General features: G+C 47.0%; 1 protein-coding gene across 2 annotated transcripts in view; it reads left to right on the top strand.

Annotated features, from left to right (window-relative positions):
• The first annotated feature begins 6819 nt into the window (after window positions 1–6819).
• Zbtb16 (zinc finger and BTB domain containing 16) overlaps window positions 6820–21951 on the top strand; it is a 212504-nt gene continuing 197372 nt past the window's right edge. The window contains exons 1-3 of one of the 2 annotated variants that reach the window (XM_059267813.1): window positions 6820–6910; window positions 8484–8586; window positions 15799–15881. The gene's annotated coding sequence lies outside the window, so the exon portion shown is untranslated. The remainder of the gene's footprint in view (window positions 6911–8483; window positions 8587–15798; window positions 15882–21951) is intronic. The other variant, XM_059267814.1, reaches the window with a different exon arrangement.

Below are 21951 nucleotides of genomic sequence, written 5' to 3'. Positions count from 1 at the left end.
AAGGCAGAGGTGCCAGGCTCCATCCTGCTTTGAAAGGTGTTGATGGCCCAAGTGAGAAGACAAAAGCGTGCTCTAAATGCTGGTCTAGATTCATCGGGATTCGAGGGACCAAGGGAGACTGTGGTCCTTCTTCCTTCTCTCTTTCCCCATAGACAGGGCTGGCATTAGGGCTGGGGTTAGTCTTAGGATCTTTGAAGTTTCAGTTGAGACAAACTAGAAAGACTGAGAAAGAGGAGGCCATGGAAGGGAAAGGGGCCCCTCCCCACAGAGTCTGGCTGAAGTCTTTCTTTTTTCAGTCATTTATTTATTTATTTTGGTTGATTGAAACCTTTACTTTTCTGAGAGTCAAGAATTTCCACAGAACTAAAACAAAACAAAACAAAAAACAAAAAAAACCCCACAAACAACAACAACAAAGCCCAAACAAACAAAAATCTGCTATGGGAATTGCCAACATAGAGACAATATCCCTTTTATATAGAGATGTTAAAAAATAGCCGGGCGTTGGTGGCGCACACCTTTAATCCCAGCACGTGGAAGGCAGAGGCAGGTGAAACTCTGTGAGTTCGAGGCCAGCCTGGGCTACAGAGTGAGTTCCAGGAAAGGTGCCAAAGCTACATAGAGAAACCTTGTCTTGAAAAACCAACCAACCAAACAAACAAAAACAGTGAACCATGCTTATGGCCTAAGTATATATGATCAAATATGGCCTTTCTCCTTTCCTAGTTGTAAATCTCCCAGGACTCTCACAAAGAACTCCATTTATAGTGAAAGATAGATATGGCCTAAGCAGTGCTGTGGTTCTCAACCAGTGGGTCATGACCCCTTTGGAAAACCTCTGTCTCCAAAAATATTTGCATTGCAATTCACAACAGTAGCAAAATTACAGTTATAAAATAGCAACGAAAATAATGTTATGGTTGGGGGTCACCACAGCTTGAGGAACTGTATTACAGGGTCACAGCATTAGGGAGGTAGAGAAGCAGTGCTCTAGTGCAAATGTAAAGATTGACCCATGGTTTTACTTTATCAGCTGGTGAGCTTTTCCAAGCTACCCCGGTACCACCCTGTCATCCCACTCACCAAAACAAGTGGGGACAGTGGTTCCTAGTGTGGTGATTTGAACGAGGAATATCCTCAACAGGCTCACATATGTGAACGCTGGTCCCTGGTTGGTGGTCCTGTTTGAGAAGGTCATAGTACCTTCAGGTGGTGGAGCCTTGCTGGAGGAAGTCCATCACTCGGGAAGGGCTTTGAGAGTTTATAGCCTTGCTCTCTGCTTCATGCTTGTGGTTGAAGACGTGAACTCCTAGCTCCCTGTTTTAGCCACCTACAAACATGTCCCTCCACCATTTTGAATTGTCCCTCTGGAACCATAAGCCAAAAATAAACTTTTTCTTTGATAAGTTGATTCTGGTCACGGTATTTTTATCATGCAACAAAAAAGTAACTAATACACCTAGCCACCCTTTGGTATGTGACTTCAGAAGCCACTAGAATCATACATCTGGCTCTTGGTAAGAAACTTAATTAAGTGTCACTCTTCGGAGAAGCCTACACCTATACTTGGCATGTGCTATGCTTTCCTAAACATCTCTCTTTCTTTTTTTTTTTTTTTTTTTTTTTTTTTTTTGGTTTTTCGAGACAGGGTTTCTCTGTGTAGCTTTGCGCCTTTCCTGGGACTCACTTGGTAGCCCAGGCTGGCCTCGAACTCACAGAGATCCGCCTGGCTCTGCCTCCCGAGTGCTGGGATTAAAGGCGTGCGCCACCACCGCCCGGCTCATCTCTCTTTCTTAATGCCCATGTTTAAATCAAAATTTCTTCTTAAACTTCAATTCTGCAGATGGGTGTAATGGCAAACACCTTTAATGGAGACAGAAGCATGCAGATCTCTGAGTTTGAGGCTAACCTGGTCTACAGAACAAGTTCCAGGATAGCCCCCCCCCCCAACCCAATTCCAACACTCTGCTTCATACTGACTTGTCCTGGCGTTCTTTGCAGCACACTCAAGAATCCTAGCTTTATCTGAGCACGGGCTTCTGAGAAGAATTTCTTGGTCTCCTATTCCTCCAGTCCCCACCCTTCTGCGGATGACAAGTTTCTCCCGTCACTGGGTTCCAGTGACAGGGCTTATAAACAAAGCTCTTGGTAGCATTGCTTTTGGTCTGCAGCAGTGGCTGAGCACACAGACTTGAGATGAGCCCAGGTTAGTAATGGCGAACTGGTACCAACAGTGAGGTTGAGGCTAGGTGTGGCAGAGACTGTTCCCTCCATGCCTAGCAGAATTCTGTGATCCATTCTGTCCACACTGCCGGGAGGACCTTCCATCTCTGTTGCCTGACTGGCATCTTGGACTGATACAGGTCCTTCCCCACTCTTCTCATGCCTGTCTTGCTCTTTATAGTAGATGGCTGCTAAAATCAGACCTCCACCTAACATCAGCAATTATGCCCCTTCCCCCATTCCCCCTGAGCCTCAAACTTGTATATATGTATGTGTACTGAACTTCTTAGCGGCAAAGTTTCCTATTTCAAAGGTGGGTTTTGAGACAAGGTCTCTCTATTATGTAGACCTAGCAGTCCTGGAACTTGCCAGGTAGCTCAGACCAGCCTTGAACTCATAGAGACCTGCCTGCCTCTGCTTCTGCCTCCTGAGTGCTAAGATTAAAAGCATGTACCACCGTGCTCAGCTACGTCAAAGGTTCTGAGGACTCTCTCCCATAAATCCTACTGCTAAGCTTCCAGACCCTAACTGGGACCTCCGTCTTTATCCACTGATGAAGCTAAACAATCCTTTATCTACAGTAGGAATGGGGCTCCTTTTGGGAAGGAGCCATGTGACCACACATTTCAGGATCTCACTCTGCTGGTCCAGACCCTTCTTCTTCTATACCTGCCTCTACCAGCTCCCTGGTTTCCGTGAACTCACCGACTTTCCTTCCATATGCTTCTGCCTTGACTGGCTTCCGCAGAGTCAGCTCTCTCCACATCTTCTGGACTCGTATGAAGACTCTTTATTTCTAACACCCACTCTCCCTCTCTCAGGTTGCCCACCCGTCCCTCTCTGCACGCAGGGAAGTTGAGCACAGGGTTCTATCCCTGAAAGCTGCTCTTGTTTTATGCTGGGGATTGAACCTGGGGTCTCACCCATGTCAGGCTCTTCTTTCATGAACTTCACATCCAGTCCAGGTGATCTCCTGCAAAAGACATTTCAGAACTAGGCCTGATGACATACATGGGCTCCTTGAGAGACCAAGGCAAGAGAATTACAAATTCAGGCCTACTGGAACTAGAGAGTGAGTTGAAGGCCAATCTGGTCAACTTAGACCCTGTTTCAAAACAAAACCTTAAATGGTGTGTGTGTGTGTGTGTGTGTGTGTGTGTGTGTGTGTATGTGTGATAATATACCAGGAGTAGAGTGCTTGCCTACAAAGCAAGGGATCCTGGTTTTAATCCCTATGACCAGGAGGAGGAGGAACAAAAGGAGGAGGAAGAAGAGGAGGAAAAACATTTCTAAGCTCTTCAAGGTCCAAGGCTGAGACATCACCATTCGACGCTGTCTTGTAGAAGAGGCACACAGAGATCCACAGTCTGGAAGCTTCCTCTCCTCTCAGAGTCACACCCTGCTCTCTGTAATCCCAGGAGCCTCCTTTTGTGCTGCTGACCACTTCCCTCGGCTTCCACGGGGATGGGAGGGGAACAGGGTGTGCTGCAAACCCCAAAACTGAGCTAGGAAGAAGGACATTTGCCCCAGTTCCTTTCCCTGGCAGCAGTGAGCTCTGCTCTCTCAGGGACCCTTGGAGATGCCTGGAAAGTTCAGTAGCAGCTGCGCAGCATTTACGTCTTACACAAAGCAAGGTTACAACATGATCTTCTCTAGTTAATAACCTTGACTTATGGAATAATAGAAGGGATGGCTCTGTTCTTTTCCTGCAAGGGACTCTGGTTGCTTAGGAGTGGTGAGTGAGCATGGACTGCTTTTCCAAGACCCCGTGTCTTCGTGCCCCATAAACCAGGATTAGAGAGGTCCAGAGGGCTATGATGGTGATCAAATCTCCTCTCACCCCACTCCTACTTCCATTCTTGGCTTAATAAACCACCCTGACCATGGCACACCTTTCCTGACTCTGCCTCTTGGACCAGAGCCACCAATAGCAGAGGCTGCAGTTCCGATGCCTCTCTGCTCCAGGAGCGTTCCTGGCAAGGGTTAACTGTGTGTATAAAATTGATTGCGATTTTAGTAATTCGGTATAATCACAGTCTACCAGCAGGTTGCTTTTCCAGCAGGAGGGTTTGGAATTATTTTCTGGAGTTTGCAATATAGAACTTAAATTAAGCCTCAGAAGTCAGGGGAGCTCGGCAGCATCCCTAATGCGGTGCTAAATTCTCAGCAGCACAGTCTCTGTGTTAAAGCCTTCGCTGGCAATTAGGTTCATTAACTATCACAATACCTTATTTATTACTCTCCGTGCCATATGGTTTCCCAGCTAAAGAATGGCGCCCGTTCTCCTCCAGACCATTTGGCATCATAAAAATGTTAACAAATAATATTATGGCTCTCGGGGGCACAGGGCCTTGCTGGGTTCTGGGTCTGAGCGGCAGGAGAGAATATGAAAACATTTTTCTTCTATAGTGAAATAAAAACTTCCTCGAGACAGAAGTATTCAGAGAGTATCTCATTGCATAACGTAAACCACAGTTTTATTTACCCTCATAATGGTTATGTCGATATTTGCATCAGTTGGGTCTTTTACTCATCTTCCTCCCAACTCTTTCTGGAGTGTTTTCCCCATTCTTGCTTCTTGACGCCCATGGTACGAGAGCAACTACAGGCAGACCCACCCCAAGGCTTGTGGGGTGAGTTGCTGATACACCAATAGCAGGTCACCCTCTGTATCAGTCAACTTTCCATCATTTGAACAAAGTACCTGAGACCATCAGCTTATAAAGAGAAAAGGGCAGGTTGAACTCAGTGTTGGAGATTCCTGTTGCTTTTAGGATGTGATGGTGTGGCACGTTGTGGTGGGAGCACCTGGCAGAGCAAAATAGCCAATAAGCAAAGGAGAGGATGAACCAAGAGCCAAGGTCTCACAACAAACTCCAAAGACATGCCTCTGATAACCTTTCTCCCACGAGGTCTCATTTCTCAAAGGCTCCCCCATCCATCAGTAGCACCAGTTGGAGTCAGCCCTTTAGCACACGGATCTTGGAAGGACATACAATTCAAACTTCAGCAGCTACCTAGCCTCAGTTGTGTGCTTTGGTCATCCCATCTCAGGGATTGTTTCCTGCTCCTTCTGCTAGTGTGTCGGTGAAAATGGAAAGTGTTGCATGAGCTGGTGTTGCCCCAGTGTGAACAGGTGTGTTTGGACACCCAGACTGGGCAGCTTCCGCTGTGGAGGAGAGATTGAAGAGAAAAGATATAAGAGAGAAGGGAGAAATGACATCATGGGGGGGGGGATGCATCTCAAATCACCCATTTAAGAAAGCCACCCAGAGAGGACAAAGCATGGCCCACTTCTCATCCCCAGATGGCAGAATGAGAGGCATTTGTCTTAGAGCTATAGTGAAGGACCACACAGAATCTGCCCTTCAGCAAGCAGGTTCCGGTGCTCTGCGGGGCTCTTGCTGTGGTTTGAATATGAACTGTCTTCCATTGGCTCGTGGGTTTAAGCATCTGGTCCCACTGTTTGGGGAGGAAATGAGTAGCTGGGTGGAGTGGGGCTTGAGGATTATCACCTTACCCAACTTTCAGCCCTAGCTTCTGGTCCCTGAAGTGAGATACAGCATAACTAGCTTCTTCATGCTTCTGCTGCTCCAGTCTGGAGTTGCGCTTGCCCTATGCCTTCCATATCATGATGAACCGCTCCCCCCCACCCCCACCCCCCACCCTCCCACCCCTCACCTCCTGCCCAAGCAGTGAGCTCAAAGAAACATTTCCTCAAACAACCTCTTTGGGCTGGCTGAAAAAAAGCAGCACAATGCAATGGTTAACATTGTAACTTAAGGCAAGAGTCCACACACTGTAACTAGTTAGTTGGATAATGTGTCTATGGCTAGGTGCTTCCATCTGTAAAATGAGAATAATGATGACAAGACCCATTGCCATATGGTCGGTCCAAAGACTAAACAAATTAGACTCTCTAGGGACCTAGGACAGTAGCTAGCACAAAGCAAGTACCATACAGGGGAGAGCTGTGATGACAAAGATTCTGTTGGGCCACCTCTTTCTTAACCTGAAGTTTCCCTTCGTCTCTGCAATTATTGAGATTTAGGAAGTCATTAAAGACCCATGTGCTAAGAGCATGGTCCCTGGCCATTAACACTCTTGCAAAGTTATGCCATCTTTAAGATTTGGGGCCTAGTGGAAGGGAGCTGGGTCATTTGGATATGTCTTTGAAAAGGACATTGAGATCCTGGCTCCATCTACTATTTTGCTTCCAGGCTGTTATGAGGTGAGTGACTTACTCTGCCACATGCTCCTCCTGTGATGTGCTCCCTCATAACATGTGCAGAAACAATAGGCCAGCTGGCCATGGGCAAACGGATGGTTATGATAAACGGCACTGGTGGCGGCACTGGTTACCGGTGGAAAAGTCACAGGCCACGGTCACAACTACCAGAGTTATAAAGAGCTTTATTAGAAAGAAAGAGGGGATAGGAGGGAGGAGAGCCAGGCTTGGACAGAAAAAAAGATGGCGGGAGCAGAGAGAGAACACACAGAGAGAGAGAGAGAGTGTGGGGGTCCACATCCAGCTTTTTAAGGCGGGGATTGCATGACCACACAGTGGGTACGTAGTCGTCAGTGCTCACTGCTGATGTCAGACGTAAGACACAGGACCCTGAGCTGTGCATGTACAGAATCCTAACACAAACACCTACAGAACTGAGCTCTCACTCTCCTCTCTAAGGTGAACCCATCAGGTGTTTGTTACCATAGTAAAAAAACTGATGAGCACAGTCCCTCTGGGGCGTTTAGAAGAATGGACTAATCCCAACTCCCCAGTTACAGCATTCCATCCCAAGTCTGGTTCTGATGCCGAGCTGTACGAGCCGGGGCAGTGGCAGGTGACATTTGTTTCCATTCCCATGTCGTTTCCTCTATGTGCCATGTATTCCCAAACTGCAGTGAGTTCCCCCAACCCCAAACTGAGGTGACACAGGGTGACAGGGACCTGCTAGGAATCAGAGTCAAAACATTAAACTGGATGACACCTTGGAGGTAATCAGAGGAGGTGGTGCGGCCATAGTCAAACATCTATGACAGGGTGGAAGAGAGTCCCTACTCAAATCCCTGCCTCCCCAGCTCCACTCAGTAGAATGAGGGAGGGAACAGTATGTTGTGAGGAAAAACTCAAGCTACTCAGGTCCCACTGTTGGAACTGAGTTAACCCAGGCCCTTTATCAGCTCAGGGTCCTTAGAAAGAAGAGCAAAGGAAAGCCTGTCCCTAAGCTGGGCCTGGTGACACAGGCCTGGAATACCGGCTGCTAGGAAGTTGGGGAAGAAGAATGGTAAATTCAAGGCCAGCCTGGCAGCATAGTGAAACCCTGGTTCAAAACAATACAAGTTCATTTAAAATTTTTTTTAACCTAGTCATTCTCAGGAGCAAGTGTCACAATGTGAGGTGTAGGGATGGACTGCCCTGCCCCGCCATTAGCCTAGCAGCTCCTCAGGATTCCTTCTTTCTCTTCAAGCTGCCTACCTCCCTTCCTGTTCTTTTCCTGCCATGATTCCAGATAACTACAGTGTTTCTTCTGTCTTTCCCAAAGGGGGGAAAGTCTTCTAGGAGAATTGTAGGCATGAACCACCATACCTGGCTTCTTTGCCTGATTTATTTTCATTGGGCAGTCCCCTTAATTTTTTTTTTTAAGATTTGTTTTGTGTATATGAATTCTCTGCACTGTATGTCTGTGTACCACCTGTGTGCAGTGCCTGTGGAGGCCAGAAGAGGGTGGAGGGTGTTGGAAAATCCCCTGGAGTTACCCATGGTGAGCCACAGGGATTCTCTAGAAGAGCAACAAGTGATCTTTTTGTTTTCTTTTGTTTTGTTTTGTTGAGACAGGGTTTCTCTGTGTAGCTTTGGAGCCTGTCCTGAAACTCACTTTGTAGACTAGGCTGGCCTCAAACTCACAGAGATTCACCTGGCTCTGCTCCCTGAGTGCTGGGATTAAAGGCGTGGGCCACCACTGCCTGGCTTGCAACAAGTGCTCTTAAGCACTAAGATATCTCTCCAGTAGACTAGGCACTTTTTTTTCTTTGAGACAAGATCTTACTATGTAGCCCTGTCTAGGAACTCACAGAGATCTGCTTCTGCCTCCTGAGTGCTGGGATTAAAGGTTTGTACCACCATGCCCACATGAATAGGCTATTTTTCAGCTTTGGGTTTTATTTGTTTGTTTTGGTGAGTGTGTGTGTGTGTGTGTGTGTGTGTGTGTGTGTGTGTGCCTGTGTGCATGCTCACACAGATGTTCTTGCTTTTACAGAGTCTAGAGGAGAACATCAGGTGTTTTCTTCCACCTCTTTTTGACTTGGTCCCTTGAGACAGTATCTCTTACTGAACCTGGACCCTCACTTTTCAGCTAGCCAGTAAGTCCCAACAATTCTCCTACCTCTGTACCCACCCAATGTGTGTGTATGGCCATGCTAGACTTTTCACCTGGGTGCTGAGGACCTGGACTTCGGTCCTTGTCATAGTTTGAATGTAAATGGCCCCCATAATCTCATAGGGAGAGGCAATATTAGGATGTATGACTTTGCTGGAGTGGGTGTGGCCTTGTTGGAGGAAGTGTGTCACTGTGAGGGTGGGCTTTGAGGTTTCCTATGTTCAGTATACCACCCACCCAGTGTGTCAGTTGACTTCCTGTTGCCTGCAAGATGTAGCACTCTCAGCTACTACTCCAGCACCACATCTGCCTGCATGCCACCATGCTCCCCACCATAATGATAATGGACTGATCCTCTGAAATTGTAAGAAAGCTACCTCAATTAAATGTTTTTTTTTTTATAAGAGTTGCCATGGTCATGGTGTCTCTTCACAGCAATAGAAACCTTAACTAAGACAATCCTCATGGTTGGTTACTCAGCAAGTGTTCTTTCCTACTGAGCCATCTCCATAGCCCTGTTCTGTTTTTTAAGGAACCTTCATACTGATTTCCAAAGCTGCTGCCCTAGTTTACACTCTCATCTGCAGGGTTTCAGGCTTCTCTTTCCCCACATCCTCACCAACATTTGTTATGGTTTCATTCATTGATGACTCGGCAGAGATTACTAAACAATGCGTATAAAAAGCTCTAACATCATTAATGGTTATCTGCCATGAGCCGGCCTCTACCATTATTATAGAAGTATACTTCTATACATTATCTCTCTTGTCTTTCACAAAAGCCCATAAGGCAGCCATTCCCTTCTCTTTGTTAGAGAAGGAGAGAGTAGGTGAGTTAGTTAACACGGAGCCCACGTGCTCACTCTAACATCCAGGATGCGGCTCATCTGCTCCCTGAAAGAACAGTTGAGGAGAGTCCAACATTTCACTTCCTAGGACCTCTAAGAGTGTTGAAGTACTATTGACAGATGGTTCCATCCTCCTAGGAGTCCCACTGTCCCCCGATGTCACCTTAGCCCAGCACCCACAATATTTGGGTAGGAGAATATTAGGCTCACCAGCCTGTCTGCCTCCAGCCTTGCAGGAGGAAGGGCAGCTTGGGATGGAAAAGTAATCAGAAGTGAGTACACCCAAAGCTGTGACCCAGAGGAAAAGCAAAGAAAAGGCCAGGATCAGGACATTGTTTCCAGGAACATTACATAGAGACCAGAGAAGAGAAGTGGGTGATTTTAATCCCGCGCAGCTGCTGGGAATTAATTTAATGGTGCTGGCGCTGGCTCTTCTCCCTTCCAACCCATTTCATCCAGAGCCTGATGGAGTGGTGTGGCTGACAGGCAGCTCAGTGTGCCATGTAGCCTTGGGTCCACAGCTCCACACCAGACTTCTGTCTCTATGGCTGCTGCCAAAGCTGGTGGGGAGAGCTGTCATGGGGCATGCCTGCCTTTGTGTGTGTGTGTGTGTTGTATGTGTATGTGTGTTGTATGGTGTGTGTGTATTGTGTTTATGTGTTGTTTGTGGGTTGTATGGTGTGTGGTGTGTGTGATGTATTGTGTATGTTGTGTGTGTATTGTGTGTGTGTTGTGTGTGTGATGTGGTGTGGTGTGTGTGTGTATGATGTGTCTGTGGTGTGTGTATGATGTGTGTGTATTGTGTTTATGCATGTGTGGTGTAGAGGTGTGTGTGTATGTTGTATATGTGTGTTGTATAGTGTGTGGTGTATGTGTGTGTGTTGTGTGTGTGATGTGGTGTGGTGTGTGTGTATGATGTATCTGTGGTGTGTGTATGATGTGTATTGTGTTTATGCGTGTGTGGTGTAGAGGTGTGTGTGTGTGTTGTATGTGTATGTGTGTTGTATGGTGTGTGTGTATTGTGTTTATGTGTTGTTTGTGGGTTATATGGTGTGCAGTGTATGTGTGTGTGATGTATTGTGTGTGTTGTGTGTGTATTATGTGTTGTGTGTGTATTGTGTGTGTGATGTGGGGGGTGTGTGTTGTATGATGTGTCTGTGGTGTGTGTATGATGTGTGTGTATTGTGTTTACGTGTGTGTGGTGTAGAGGTGTGTGTGTGTGTGTGTGTGTCCAAAGGTCAAACTCAGGTGTCTTTCTCAGGACATCCACCTTGTTTTTTTTGAGGCAGAGTCTCTCATTGATCTGGAAACTTGCCAACTAAACTGGGCTAACTAGCCAGTGAGACCAAGGATCCTCCTGTCCCTCGCTTCCCGTATTGGGGTAACAAATCCATATAACCATGATCTTTTAGTTATGTGGCTTCTGGGTTCTGGAGTTCAAACTTGGATCCTTATGCTTGCATAGCAAGCATTTTACTGACCAAGCAACCCCTCCAACTCTTGTTCTTTTCTTTTGATCTTGACTTTTCTCCTCTTGAGATGGGTCCAGGGTGAGAGAGTAAGAAGAACTTCACAACAGCAAAAAGGGAAGGCAACTGCAAACCGTCTTTTGTTTTGTTTTATTTTGAAACAAGATCTTACCATATGGCTTGGGCTGACCTTGACCTTGATGTGTGGCCCATGCTAGCCTCTGTGTGCCTTGACCTCTCAAATGCTAGGATTGCAGATGGGCACCACCTTCCCTACGAAACCCCAAGGCCCAGATTCACCCTCCTTAGCTGTTCAGGACAGATCTGTGCCAGGAGTTCTCCCCTCCTTCAGCCTGAGCAGCCTGCACCAAGGCTCACTGTCCCACGCGTAGGCAGACGCCAGCCTCAAAACAGCTGCAGGGCAGGCACAAAGACCACACTGGTGTTCAGACAGTCCACTCAGAGAGCCACTAATTCAAGGAGACATGGCCCTCTGCAGGTTGGTGACATCGCAACCCACCAAGAGAGGTGTTGACTTAATAATTACCTGGATTGTGGGAGTGTCCAAAACTCCCAGGTAACTCTGAAGTGGACACCAAGACTGAGAACCAAGGATGGAGAGGAACCTGCTTGACCATCTGGTGTCCTAGTCAGTTCTGCCTTATGGCCACTAGAGGTCAGCAGGGTTTGGCAGACGGGGCAGCAGGTGGCCTTGCAGAACTCTAGGGGAAGCTGATCGCACAGCCAACCTCTCCTTGTCTGGCCTCCAGCAGGCGCAGGTCAGGCGCTCCGCTTTGGGCAGAGGGGTCCTGGGGATACCGCAAGGGGGCGAAGGCAACCTCACTTTAAAGATTTTTAAAAGCTTTTCTGGTTTAAAACATCTCAGTCCTGATCTCTCTGCTCCACACCAGGGCTGTGGGTGAGACCTGGTTGTTCCAGGACTCTGTGCACAGATGAGTCAACCCGGGCAGTGAATCTTCTTCGTGCAGGGGCATGCAGAAGAGCCCAGTGAACAGAGAGGCTGCCCATAGGATGAGCCAGTGCCTGCACTCCGAAGGCTGTTTATCTTGACTCACTGCTGTGCTGTTTTGTGGCAGGAGAGTAGCACCGAAAGTTCCTTTACCCTGGCTCAGAGGTCACACCTCGGATTTCACCCTCACCGAACCCAGGTTTCAGATGAGCTGGGGGAGCAGGCCAGGGGCTGGGGCTTCATTCACCCATCTCCAAGAATATCCAGAGCGGGGAGAAAAGAGGCTTCCCCATCTGGCAGCTTAGGAGATGAAAGGAAAGCTGGAAATGTCTGACCTCAGCATTCAGACCTGGGAAGGCCCCCCCTGCTAATTCCTGGTCCTCTTCCCCAGTATGGTGTCTGGATCGCCTGGTTGGCCATTGCAAATGGCTGTTTCCTTTCTGTGGGGCCCACATGTCCCTAAACCCCAAGGCTGCTTCGTGGTAGAATAGGTTGCTATACAGAAAACTGATCAAGCCAAAATGTTTAATGTTGTCAATCTTGTTTCAATATAACTTGCATAATATTTAAAATCAATCCAAAGAGCAATTTTCTAGCTCTTTCTCGATCTAGCCCCCAAATCCCCATTTTTAATCTGTGTATGTGTGTATATATTTGTGTATGTGTCTGAATGTATGTGCTGTGTTTGTATGTGTATGTATATTTTGTGTGTGTTTGTGTGTGTCTGTGTATGTGTGTGTATATATTTGTGTATGTGTCTGAATGTATGTGCTGTGTTTGTATGTGTGTGTATATTTTGTGTGTGTATGTGTGTGTGTCTGTGTATGTGTGTATATATTTGTGTATGTATGTCTTTATGTATGTGTCTGTGTATATGTATGTGTATGTGTGTGTTTATCTGTGTGTGTGTCTGTATATGTATATATTTGTGTATGTGTCTGTGTCTGTATGTATGTGTCTGTGTGTATGTATGTGTATGTGTGTGTATATTTTGTGTGTGTGTGTGTGTGTGTGTGTGTGTTGTAGAGGTTGTTGTATAGAGTATAGTGCTAAAAGAGGTCAGAAGAGGGCATTGGATCCCCTGGAGCTGGAGTTATAGGCAGCTGTGAGTGGCCACATGGATGCTTTGGACCAAACTTGAGTTATAGGACTCAAGTTGAAGAAGGGGTATGTGTGGAGTGTGTGCATATTTTGGCAAGCTGCAAAGGGTGAGCATATCCTGTTCCCAAACCTTCCCAACTCCATGTTGTCCTCTGCCCAAGGCCCTCAACAGAACCATGAAGGATAGCTGGAGAAATACATCTCCCTGGAAGATAGGGATAGTATTTTTGGTCCCACCTGACTCCCAAAGCAGATGTGAGGCTCAATTTTCACCCTTTTTTCTTCTCTTAGCTTTTTTTATGTATAGGTCTTCACTGTGCAGTCCTGGTTGACTGGAACTGCGATGTAGACCAGACTAGCTTCAAACTTACATAGATTTGACTGCTTCTGCTTCCAGAGTAGTAGGATAAAGGGGATAACAGGGGTGTGCCACCAAGCCCAGCTACTACCTTTTGAAAAAGCAGGAAATCTGACAGTGTGTTCAAAGAGCCTGGATTGTGAAGGATGACAATCTTTCAAAATAGAAATTTCAAATCAAATTAAGGAAACATGCCAGTGATTTTATACATGCTTTATGGTTTGTGTCCTATTCCAGATCCCCCGAGACGTGGTGGTTTGAATAAGAAACATCTCCCCATAAGCACATGCATTTGAACACTGGGACCACAGGTGGTGGTATTGTTTGGGGAGTTGTGGAACTTTTGGGAGGTGGGAACTGGTGGGAGGAAGAGCTTCTAGAGGGAGGACTGTGAGAGTTTTTGTCTCTCCTCACTTCCAGTTCACTCACTCTGCTTCCTTCATGTGGTGGACACATGATATCTCAGCTTCCTGTCCCTGCCACTTGCTGCCTAGCCTCCCCGCCATGATGGATTCTCCCTCTGGAAACAGAAGTCAAAACAAACCTTCTCTTCCACATGCTGCTTTTGGTCATGGTATTTTATTATAGCAAGTAACTAATATAAGGGGTTTCTGACTTCAAAGAATCCTTATGTATGCTAGCAGAGCACTTTATATCCCTTGCTTCATGCAACTGTTCTGTTTTATAAAGTTAAGTGCAGTCCTCTCTGCCTGAGATAACGGAATCTACCAAGAGGAAGTGACTTGTGCTAGACCCCACCAGCTAGGGCCATGACACTTGGGAGGCAAAGGCAGGCAGATCTCTGTGAGTTTAAGGCTAGCCTGATCCACTCAAGGACACCATGCCTTTTTGTCTTATTTTTCAGGTGTGTGACCTTAAACTGATTTCCCCTGTGGAAATAAATGTGATACTGTTTCTAGTGTGCTGATACAACACAATAGCAAAAAGTACATGATTTACGCATTGATACATTTTACAAGTTGGCAAGTTGGTCAGTTCTATAGGTGGTAAGGACCCTGCTGTGGTTTGGATCTGTTGGGTGAGTGTGTGCGCGCGTGTGTGTGTGTGTGTGTGTGTGTGTGTGTGTGTGTAACATACTTTTAGTCCCAGCATTTGAGAAGTAGAGGCATATAGGCCTACCTGGCCTATATAGTGAGTTCCAGACAACCTGTGGCATAGTGAGACCTTATCTAAATAAACAAATAAAGCAAGAAGGTAGGGGTGGGGCTTAGTGGAAGGAAGCTAAATACTAAGTGGTGAGCAGGGGCACCTTCGAAGGGGATATCACGGTGCTGCTCTTCTGTCTTTTGTCTCTTCCTGGCCACAACGATGTGGGCATGCTTGCGCCATACACACTCCTTCCCATGATGCTCTGTGTCACCACAGGCCCAAAGGGACCTGGGCAAGTGACCCTGGATGGAAACCTCTGAAACACTGAGCCAGAAGAATAAACCTTTCTTCCTTCAAAGTGCGTTTCCTCACGGTGATGGAACATGGCCATCAAAGGCCTACTTCCTGGTTCCCAATGACTTCTTCTCCCTGAGGCCACTCATGGGGGGAGGGGCAATAATGCTCTTTAGGACTTTCTTGGTTTTTGTTTTGTTTCCAATGCTCAGGGTTGAACCCAAGACCATGTACACGTTAGGCAGATCATCCTGCTTCAGTCCTCTAAATGCTGAGATTCTAGGCCCTCATCACTAAGCCTGGATTCTGGGCCTCCTGTTATGGGTGCTAATCCCACCCTGGAAAGCTCTACTCTCACCTTCCAATGGCCCCACCTCTGGATACCCAATCACAACGGTGATTTGGTCTTAGCCCTATCGATTCTGTAAATACAAACATTTGTTTATAGCAAATGCCCTGTTTAACATGTACATCTACTAGTTGCCCAGATCTTTCAGCGTCTGCCTTAAATGCACTAGGCCCTAGGTGAGATCCCTAACCCTGCATAAACCAGACGTGGTCAACTAGGCCCTAGGTGAGATCCCTAACCCTGCATAAACCAGACATGGTCAAGCATGCTTGTAATCCCAGTACTGGGGAGATAGAGGTAGGAGAATCAGAAGTTTAGATCATCCTCGGCTACATAGTAAGTGCAATAGCAGCCTGGGCTACAGGAAACCCGCTTTAAAAAAATGAGGAAGCCGGGTGGTGGTGGCACACACCTTTAATCCCAGCACTTGAGAGGCAGAGGCAGGCAGATCTCTGTGAGTTCGAGGCTAGCCTGGTCTACAGAGTGAGTTCCAGGACAGCCAGGGCCACACAGACAAACCCTGTTTCAACACCCCCCCACCACCAAAAAAAAAAAGGAGGAAAGGGGAGAAGGAGGAAGGGAGGGAAGAAGCAGGGAGGGAGGGAGAGAGAGAAGGAGTGGGGAAAGCCAGAGAACAGTTACTGTGTGGTTGGTGAAGCCTGTCTTCAACCAATACACACATAAACTTTCTCTCCAGGAACGCAGACTGGAACTCCTTCGGGACACCAGACCAAAATGTCAGCCTGACTTTGACTTCATTGTCAAGATCACACAAGGAAGGTAGGAAAGTTAAACACAAGGGAAGAAAGAAAATAAATTGCTGGCAATTTAGACAAAAAGTGAGGTGACAGAGCGCCACCCCAAAGGCTGGGACTATGTGTGAAGCCTGCAAGCCAGGTACAGTACCCTGACCTGGAGGCTTGGCCTGAAAGCTCAAAGCGTAGACATGAGCCCAGAGCCCCAGGCTGATGGGGGAGCCTCAGGACATTTGAGAACCTGGCCTCATCTCATGACCGACATCCGGGACCCGCATTGTCACAGGAAAAGATACACAAGGGAGTTCAAAGGTTTATTCACACTTCGCTGGATTGTAAAGTCAGCACTGCAGACCATTTCTGGAGAGTATTCTCTACCCCCTTCTGTGCAGGGAAAGTGGGGTACAGCTTTGGGAGGCCCGAGTTAACGGCCTGTTAGGTTGTTAGCCCCGTGCCTAACACTGGTGTTCAGACCTAACTACTCCTTTGGCCTCTAGTGGTGACTAGGGTTTTATAAGATTTGTTCCAATTTGGAGACAAATTAGGGAGAGGAGGAACCCAAAGAGGGATGGAGGACTATGGTGATTTGAATGAGAAATGTCCCTCAAAGACTCATGTCTTTGGACACTTGGCCCACGGCTGGTGACTGTTTAGAGAGGTTATGGAACTTTCAGAAGTGGAGCCTTGCTGGAGGAAACACTTCACCAGCGATGAGCTTTTTAGAGTCCCCCCACTTCCTGTTCTTCCTTTTTGCTTCCTCTGTATGTGGTTGAAAATATGATCAGCCAGTTTCCTGTTCCTGCCACCATGATTTCCCTATCTATTGCCACGGCCTCTCTGCCATGATGGATGCTGTCCCTCTAAAACCATAAGCCAGAATCAGGCCTTTTTATTTTTTAAGTTGACTTCTGTCAAGGTATTTGATCACAGTAAGGGAAAAGTAACTAATAAAGTAGATTCCCAGAGTCTTGGTCAGATAAAATTTCACGGTACACATATGTGAAGTTTCCAGAACTAAAGAGGACAGGGGTCCTCTGATGTTGTCTGACCATGTGAATGTCCACATGGATCTGAAGATGTATGCATGGAGGTATACACACAAGGACTTGTCCTTCCTCCTTCTCTTAACTACATACCCCCATCTTCCTCCTCAGCATTCAGGTGGCTCCCTGCTTTCGGAAGTCTGATAGGCTGCAAAAACCTCAGCATCTCCATAGCTTGTCTGAGGCTCGGCCTCCTCCTCCCGTCCCCTCGCCTGAGTGTTCATTAGAACTACTGGTGGGGCTGTGAGTCGGGTGCGGTGACCTTGGAGTATGATGCTGTGGGAGAAATGATTTAAGTTTAGACAAAAGGGTGGCTCCAGTACAAGGCACAGCATGTTCAGAGTCAAGGGGGTGTGACAATGCCAGCGTGTTTAGGGCGTAGAGAGTGAGGGCTGGAGACTGGTGCCAGCATGTAAAGGCCTTCAGGGCTGTACTAAGCAGCTTACTACAGCCAGCATAGTTCTGGGAGGTTTGTTGTTTTAAGGGTTTTTTTTTTTTAAATTTTATGTGTATGGATGTTTTGGCTTCACGCATCTCTACACACCACCAGTGCCGGGTGTCCCTGGCAACCAGAAGAGGGCACTAGATCCTGAGAATGGAGTTACAGACAATTGTGAACTGCCATGTGGATGCTGGGAATCCAGCCTGGTCCTCCGGAAGAGCAGCCAGTGTTCTTAACCACTGAGCCAACTCTCCAGCCCCTCTGGAAGGTTTTAAGAAAGAGACTGAAGTATCTGTTCCTTAGAAAAATAATTCCAGCAGCTGTTTAAAGAAGAGCTTGTCAAGAGATGGGCAGAGGCAAGCCAGCAAAGTGGGCCACACCTTTCCCCAGCAAAGGGCTTAACATGAATCCAGCTGTTTCTATACAAAGACGTTATCTGATGACCCCATAGCGAAGGCAACTTGCTAAGAGCAGGACCAGAATGAGGGAGGGAAGCGGGGGTGTGCTTGGCCCAAAACGCTAAGAGACATCACTCTTTGAAGTTGGGCAAGTGCTTGAGAGTGATGTCTCATAGGGTTGGGGTGTGGCTCAGTTGTCAGAGTGCTTGCCTGGCATGCACAAAGCCCTGGGTTCAATCTCCAGCATTACATAGACTTGGCTCAGTGGCACATACCCATAATAACAAATAATTAAGAGGTGAAGGCAGAAGATTCAGAAATTTAAGGTTATCCTCAGGTACACAGTGAGTTGGAAGCCAACCTGAGCTACTTATGACCTGGTCTCAAAAAAAAAAAAAAAAAAATGGACCTTCTGAATTCTGCATCCTAGCCACCTTGCTTGCCTCATTCTTTCCTGGTCCTGATGATAAGCCTATCAACTGCAGATCCAGTTTCAATCTCTCCAAGGGGAGGGCCACAGAGAGCCAGTAAGTCTGTGCTCACTTGTTAGGCGCTCACACATAAATGTAAGAAGGCTGACTGGTGTTGTGACAGACTCTGGTCCACTTTTCAGCTTTCTACTTTGGGCCTCAGTCAGGTGGAACAGCTTCAGAAGCCTCGGGTTTCCTCTTGTAAAATGTTAAATGCGAGTCTGAGATGGGACGGCGCTGAGAACAGGACTCCACATCTATCAGACACCGTCACTCAGTTTACCCTCTCTTTGAAGGGTGCTGGTGTACCCTTAAAGAGCAGGGACACGGGGATGCTTGAGGGCCATTTCTTTGTGTAGCAGTACAAGCAAAAACAAAACAAAACAACAACAACAACAAAAAACAAAAAACAACTGCAGCGTGCAAATGGCCCATGGAAAGACATACTCCTCTCCCTTCTCTGGCTGTTAATTATGTGGGCCTGGATTTCACCCTCTCAAAAACATGTTGCTTATTTGTGTAAGCTTTCCTGGAAGGGGAGAGGAAAGAATAAATAGAACAAACTTCTCCCTTTCCTCCTTCTTTGTACAGCTACCTATTGTGTGCCTACTATGTGCTAAATATCGTCCTAATGCAGCTGAGTGCCCTGCACAAGCCGTAGTCTAGGCCTCTGGTCTCAGCAGCACAGGTGAAGTCGAAGGGCAGTCTGAGCAGGCTCCAGGGAGGCTAGCCAGGAAATGAACCAACAGTCAAATAAAACAAGGCAAACGAGCTCTAAAAAGAGCACGTGCCAGGCAAGCAGGCCAGACAGTGCTGCCTGGGAAAGGCGCGGCAAGGGAGTAGGGATCAGTGGAAACGAGAGTACACAGCACTGTGAGCTGGAAGGAGACCTGTGCACCCGGAGAACGAGGCCCCGAGGCAGGAGTTGGTGATCCACAAGAATATGAGCTTGGGGTCCGGTGTGTGGCACCAGGGCCTGCTTTCTGGTAAGGCAGAGTAGGTGTGTTTCTGGAGCTCGTGCACACTAGACCTCCAGCTTCATCCCCACTCCTTCACCTTATTTGGGTCACTGTTAGTCTTCTCTGACCTGGCCATAGATACTTCCTTTTCGTTCTGTAACCACAGACCATGGTTGACAGAGGCATCCTACGACCGTTTCCTGCCTTTACTGAAGCCCTTGCTCGCTCGCTCGCTCGCTTGCTCGCTTGCTTGCTCTAACTCTTTCCACTTCATGTGTTCCCCTGGGTGAGGGTCCCCCAGCACCTGGGCTATCACATGATGCAGGTCAAAGTCGGAATCCAGAATCGTTGCTTTAAAGACACCTACAGCACACCTCTCTAGCTGAAGAACCGGGCTTCATTTCAGAGAATCTGATACAGTTCACAGAATACTAGAGGATTTCATAGTTAGGGGTAGAGCCAGCTGAACGTTTTGTGTTATCCTAACTTGAGGGGAAATACCTTGCTCAGACAGAAAGTGACTTAGAGATAGGCCAAAGGGCACTTCTAAAGAATAAAGCAACTAGCTTAAATAATTAAAGACACACCTGAGAGGTGGAGGCAAGAATATCGCTGTGAGATTGAGGCCAGTCTGGGATACATGTTGAGTTCCAGGCCAGCCTGGGTTACACAGTGAGTTCCAGGCCAGGCTGAATTACAGTGTGAGGACCATGTCTCAAAACAAACAAAAGACCCCAACAAAACAAAGCAACACCCACAAAAGTCTAACAAAAGTCTAAGGCATTTCCATACACCATCTCCAGGATGTTTTTTTCCATTTATTTTATTCTGCGGCACTGTGGCTAAACCCAGGATCTCATGAATGGCAGTATAGCACTCTCCCACTGAGCTAGTGCACAAACTCAGACTTCTAAAATTACACACATCTATTTACCTACCTATTTATTTGCATGTCTTTTTGCGGGGGCCATACACACCGCGGTGGAAGTCTGGCGGTCAGAGGACGACTTGAGGGAGTCCGTTCTGCTTTCATTTTTGGAGTCTGGGGATCAAAACCAGGTCATTGGGCTTAGCAGCAAGCACCTTTATCCATTGAACCATCTCACCAGCCTAGCTGTTTTAAATTGCATTTTGAAACAGGGTTTATTAGTTGAGCCTGGCCTTGAACTTGTAACCCTGTTGCCTCAGCTTCCAGAACGCTTCGAATTATAGGCATGCACTACCATACTTGGCTTTATGCTAAAAGGAATTGAAGCCCAGAGATATCAAGTGACTGGCCAGGGGTTACACAGGAAACATTTGATAGAGCTGGACATGAATCCTAATCTTCTAACTAGAAATGTTCACAACATTGCATGATGCTCATTCTGTGCCTAATGGGACAAAAAAAACCTTACTAGTCCTCTATTATTATTTTCTTTTCCTTGTCATTAATGACAAACTCAATAGAACGAAAACTCTTTCTGGAAAGAGTCGACAGTAAGTCAGTCTTTCTTGGGAAAAAAAGTCACCAGTGTAAAGACAGCTACTGGGATAGCTTGTTTGAATATGTCCCCCTAGAAACACAGTCTCCTTTAATGATGGAGCTTTGCAGAATTGGGTCTCCATAAACCGGAACCACCACATCTTGCAATAGACTGTAGTCAATTTATAGTTTTTCCTGCTTTTCATTACATTTCTCTCCCAGGTAATATTTTTGGCATCTTATTTTTAGATATGGGTGAGGGGGTAGAAGAAGATTATTTTTAAAAACTGAAATCTAACATATATATCACTAGAGCCATATGTAATATTAACCTACATGCAATTGTAAATGATTCTTTCAGGCAGCCTCTACATGATAGCTTTAAAAAGACTGGACTGGGCCGGGCGGTGGTGGTGCACGCCTTTAATCCCAGCACTCGGGAGGCAGAGGCAGGTGGATCTCTGTGAGTTCGAGGCCAGCCTGGGCTACCAAGTGAGCTCCAGGAAAGGCACAAAGTTACACAGAGAAACCCTGTCTCGAAAAACCAAAAAAAAAAAAAAGACTGGACTGGGCAGGCTATGCAGCACCTGTGGTCCTGATGGTGACATCCCATCGAAGATGATCCTCCTTGGCTTTCCTTTATACAGATGCAAGAGGGGTGCCCAGGAGGGAACCAGGATTGGGACTCTGACAGCCCTCGACTTACTTCCAGTGTTGTCCTTTACCCATGCGGAATCTCAGCCGCGCTTCTTCACTTCTTGGAGGTTACACAGACTCTTGGTGTGTTAGTTACTTTTCTTGTTTTGAGACAAAATCCCCTACAAACGCAGCTTAAGGGAGGAAGGTGTATCTGGCTTCCGGTGTTGGGAGATACAGTCAGGGAGTGTGCGGCAGTAACAGCAGCTCCAGCTGTGGCGGTAGTCACACGGCCTTTGCAGTCAGGAGACAGAGAGAGGGGAGTGCTGGCACTACCCTCGCCCCTTATTTTCCATCCAGGACCCCAGACCATGGAATAGTGCTGTCCCCATTCAGGTTGGGTGTTCGCTCTTTCTACACCCAAAGGTGTGTCTCCTAAGTGATCCGGGACCCTGTCAAGTGGATGATGGGGATGGACCCTCACACCAGGTATGCCTACTTTAGAGGGGAGGAGACTGAAGCTTGAGTTTTAAATCTGCCAAACTTTATGTAGCTGTTAAATAGCAGTTCTGTGTTTTAGACCATGAGTGTAATTCCCACACACACACACATCCCGCCCCCTTTTAAAAAAAAAATTTCAAGACAGGGTTTCTCTGTGTAGCCCTGGCTGTCCTAGAACTCA

This window comes from Peromyscus eremicus, chromosome 7 (genome assembly GCF_949786415.1).
Source record: "Peromyscus eremicus chromosome 7, PerEre_H2_v1, whole genome shotgun sequence".
NCBI classification, from domain to species: domain Eukaryota; kingdom Metazoa; phylum Chordata; class Mammalia; order Rodentia; family Cricetidae; genus Peromyscus; species Peromyscus eremicus.
Note: the sequence above shows the minus strand (reverse complement) of the source record. Positions and strands in the feature narration are given on the sequence as shown.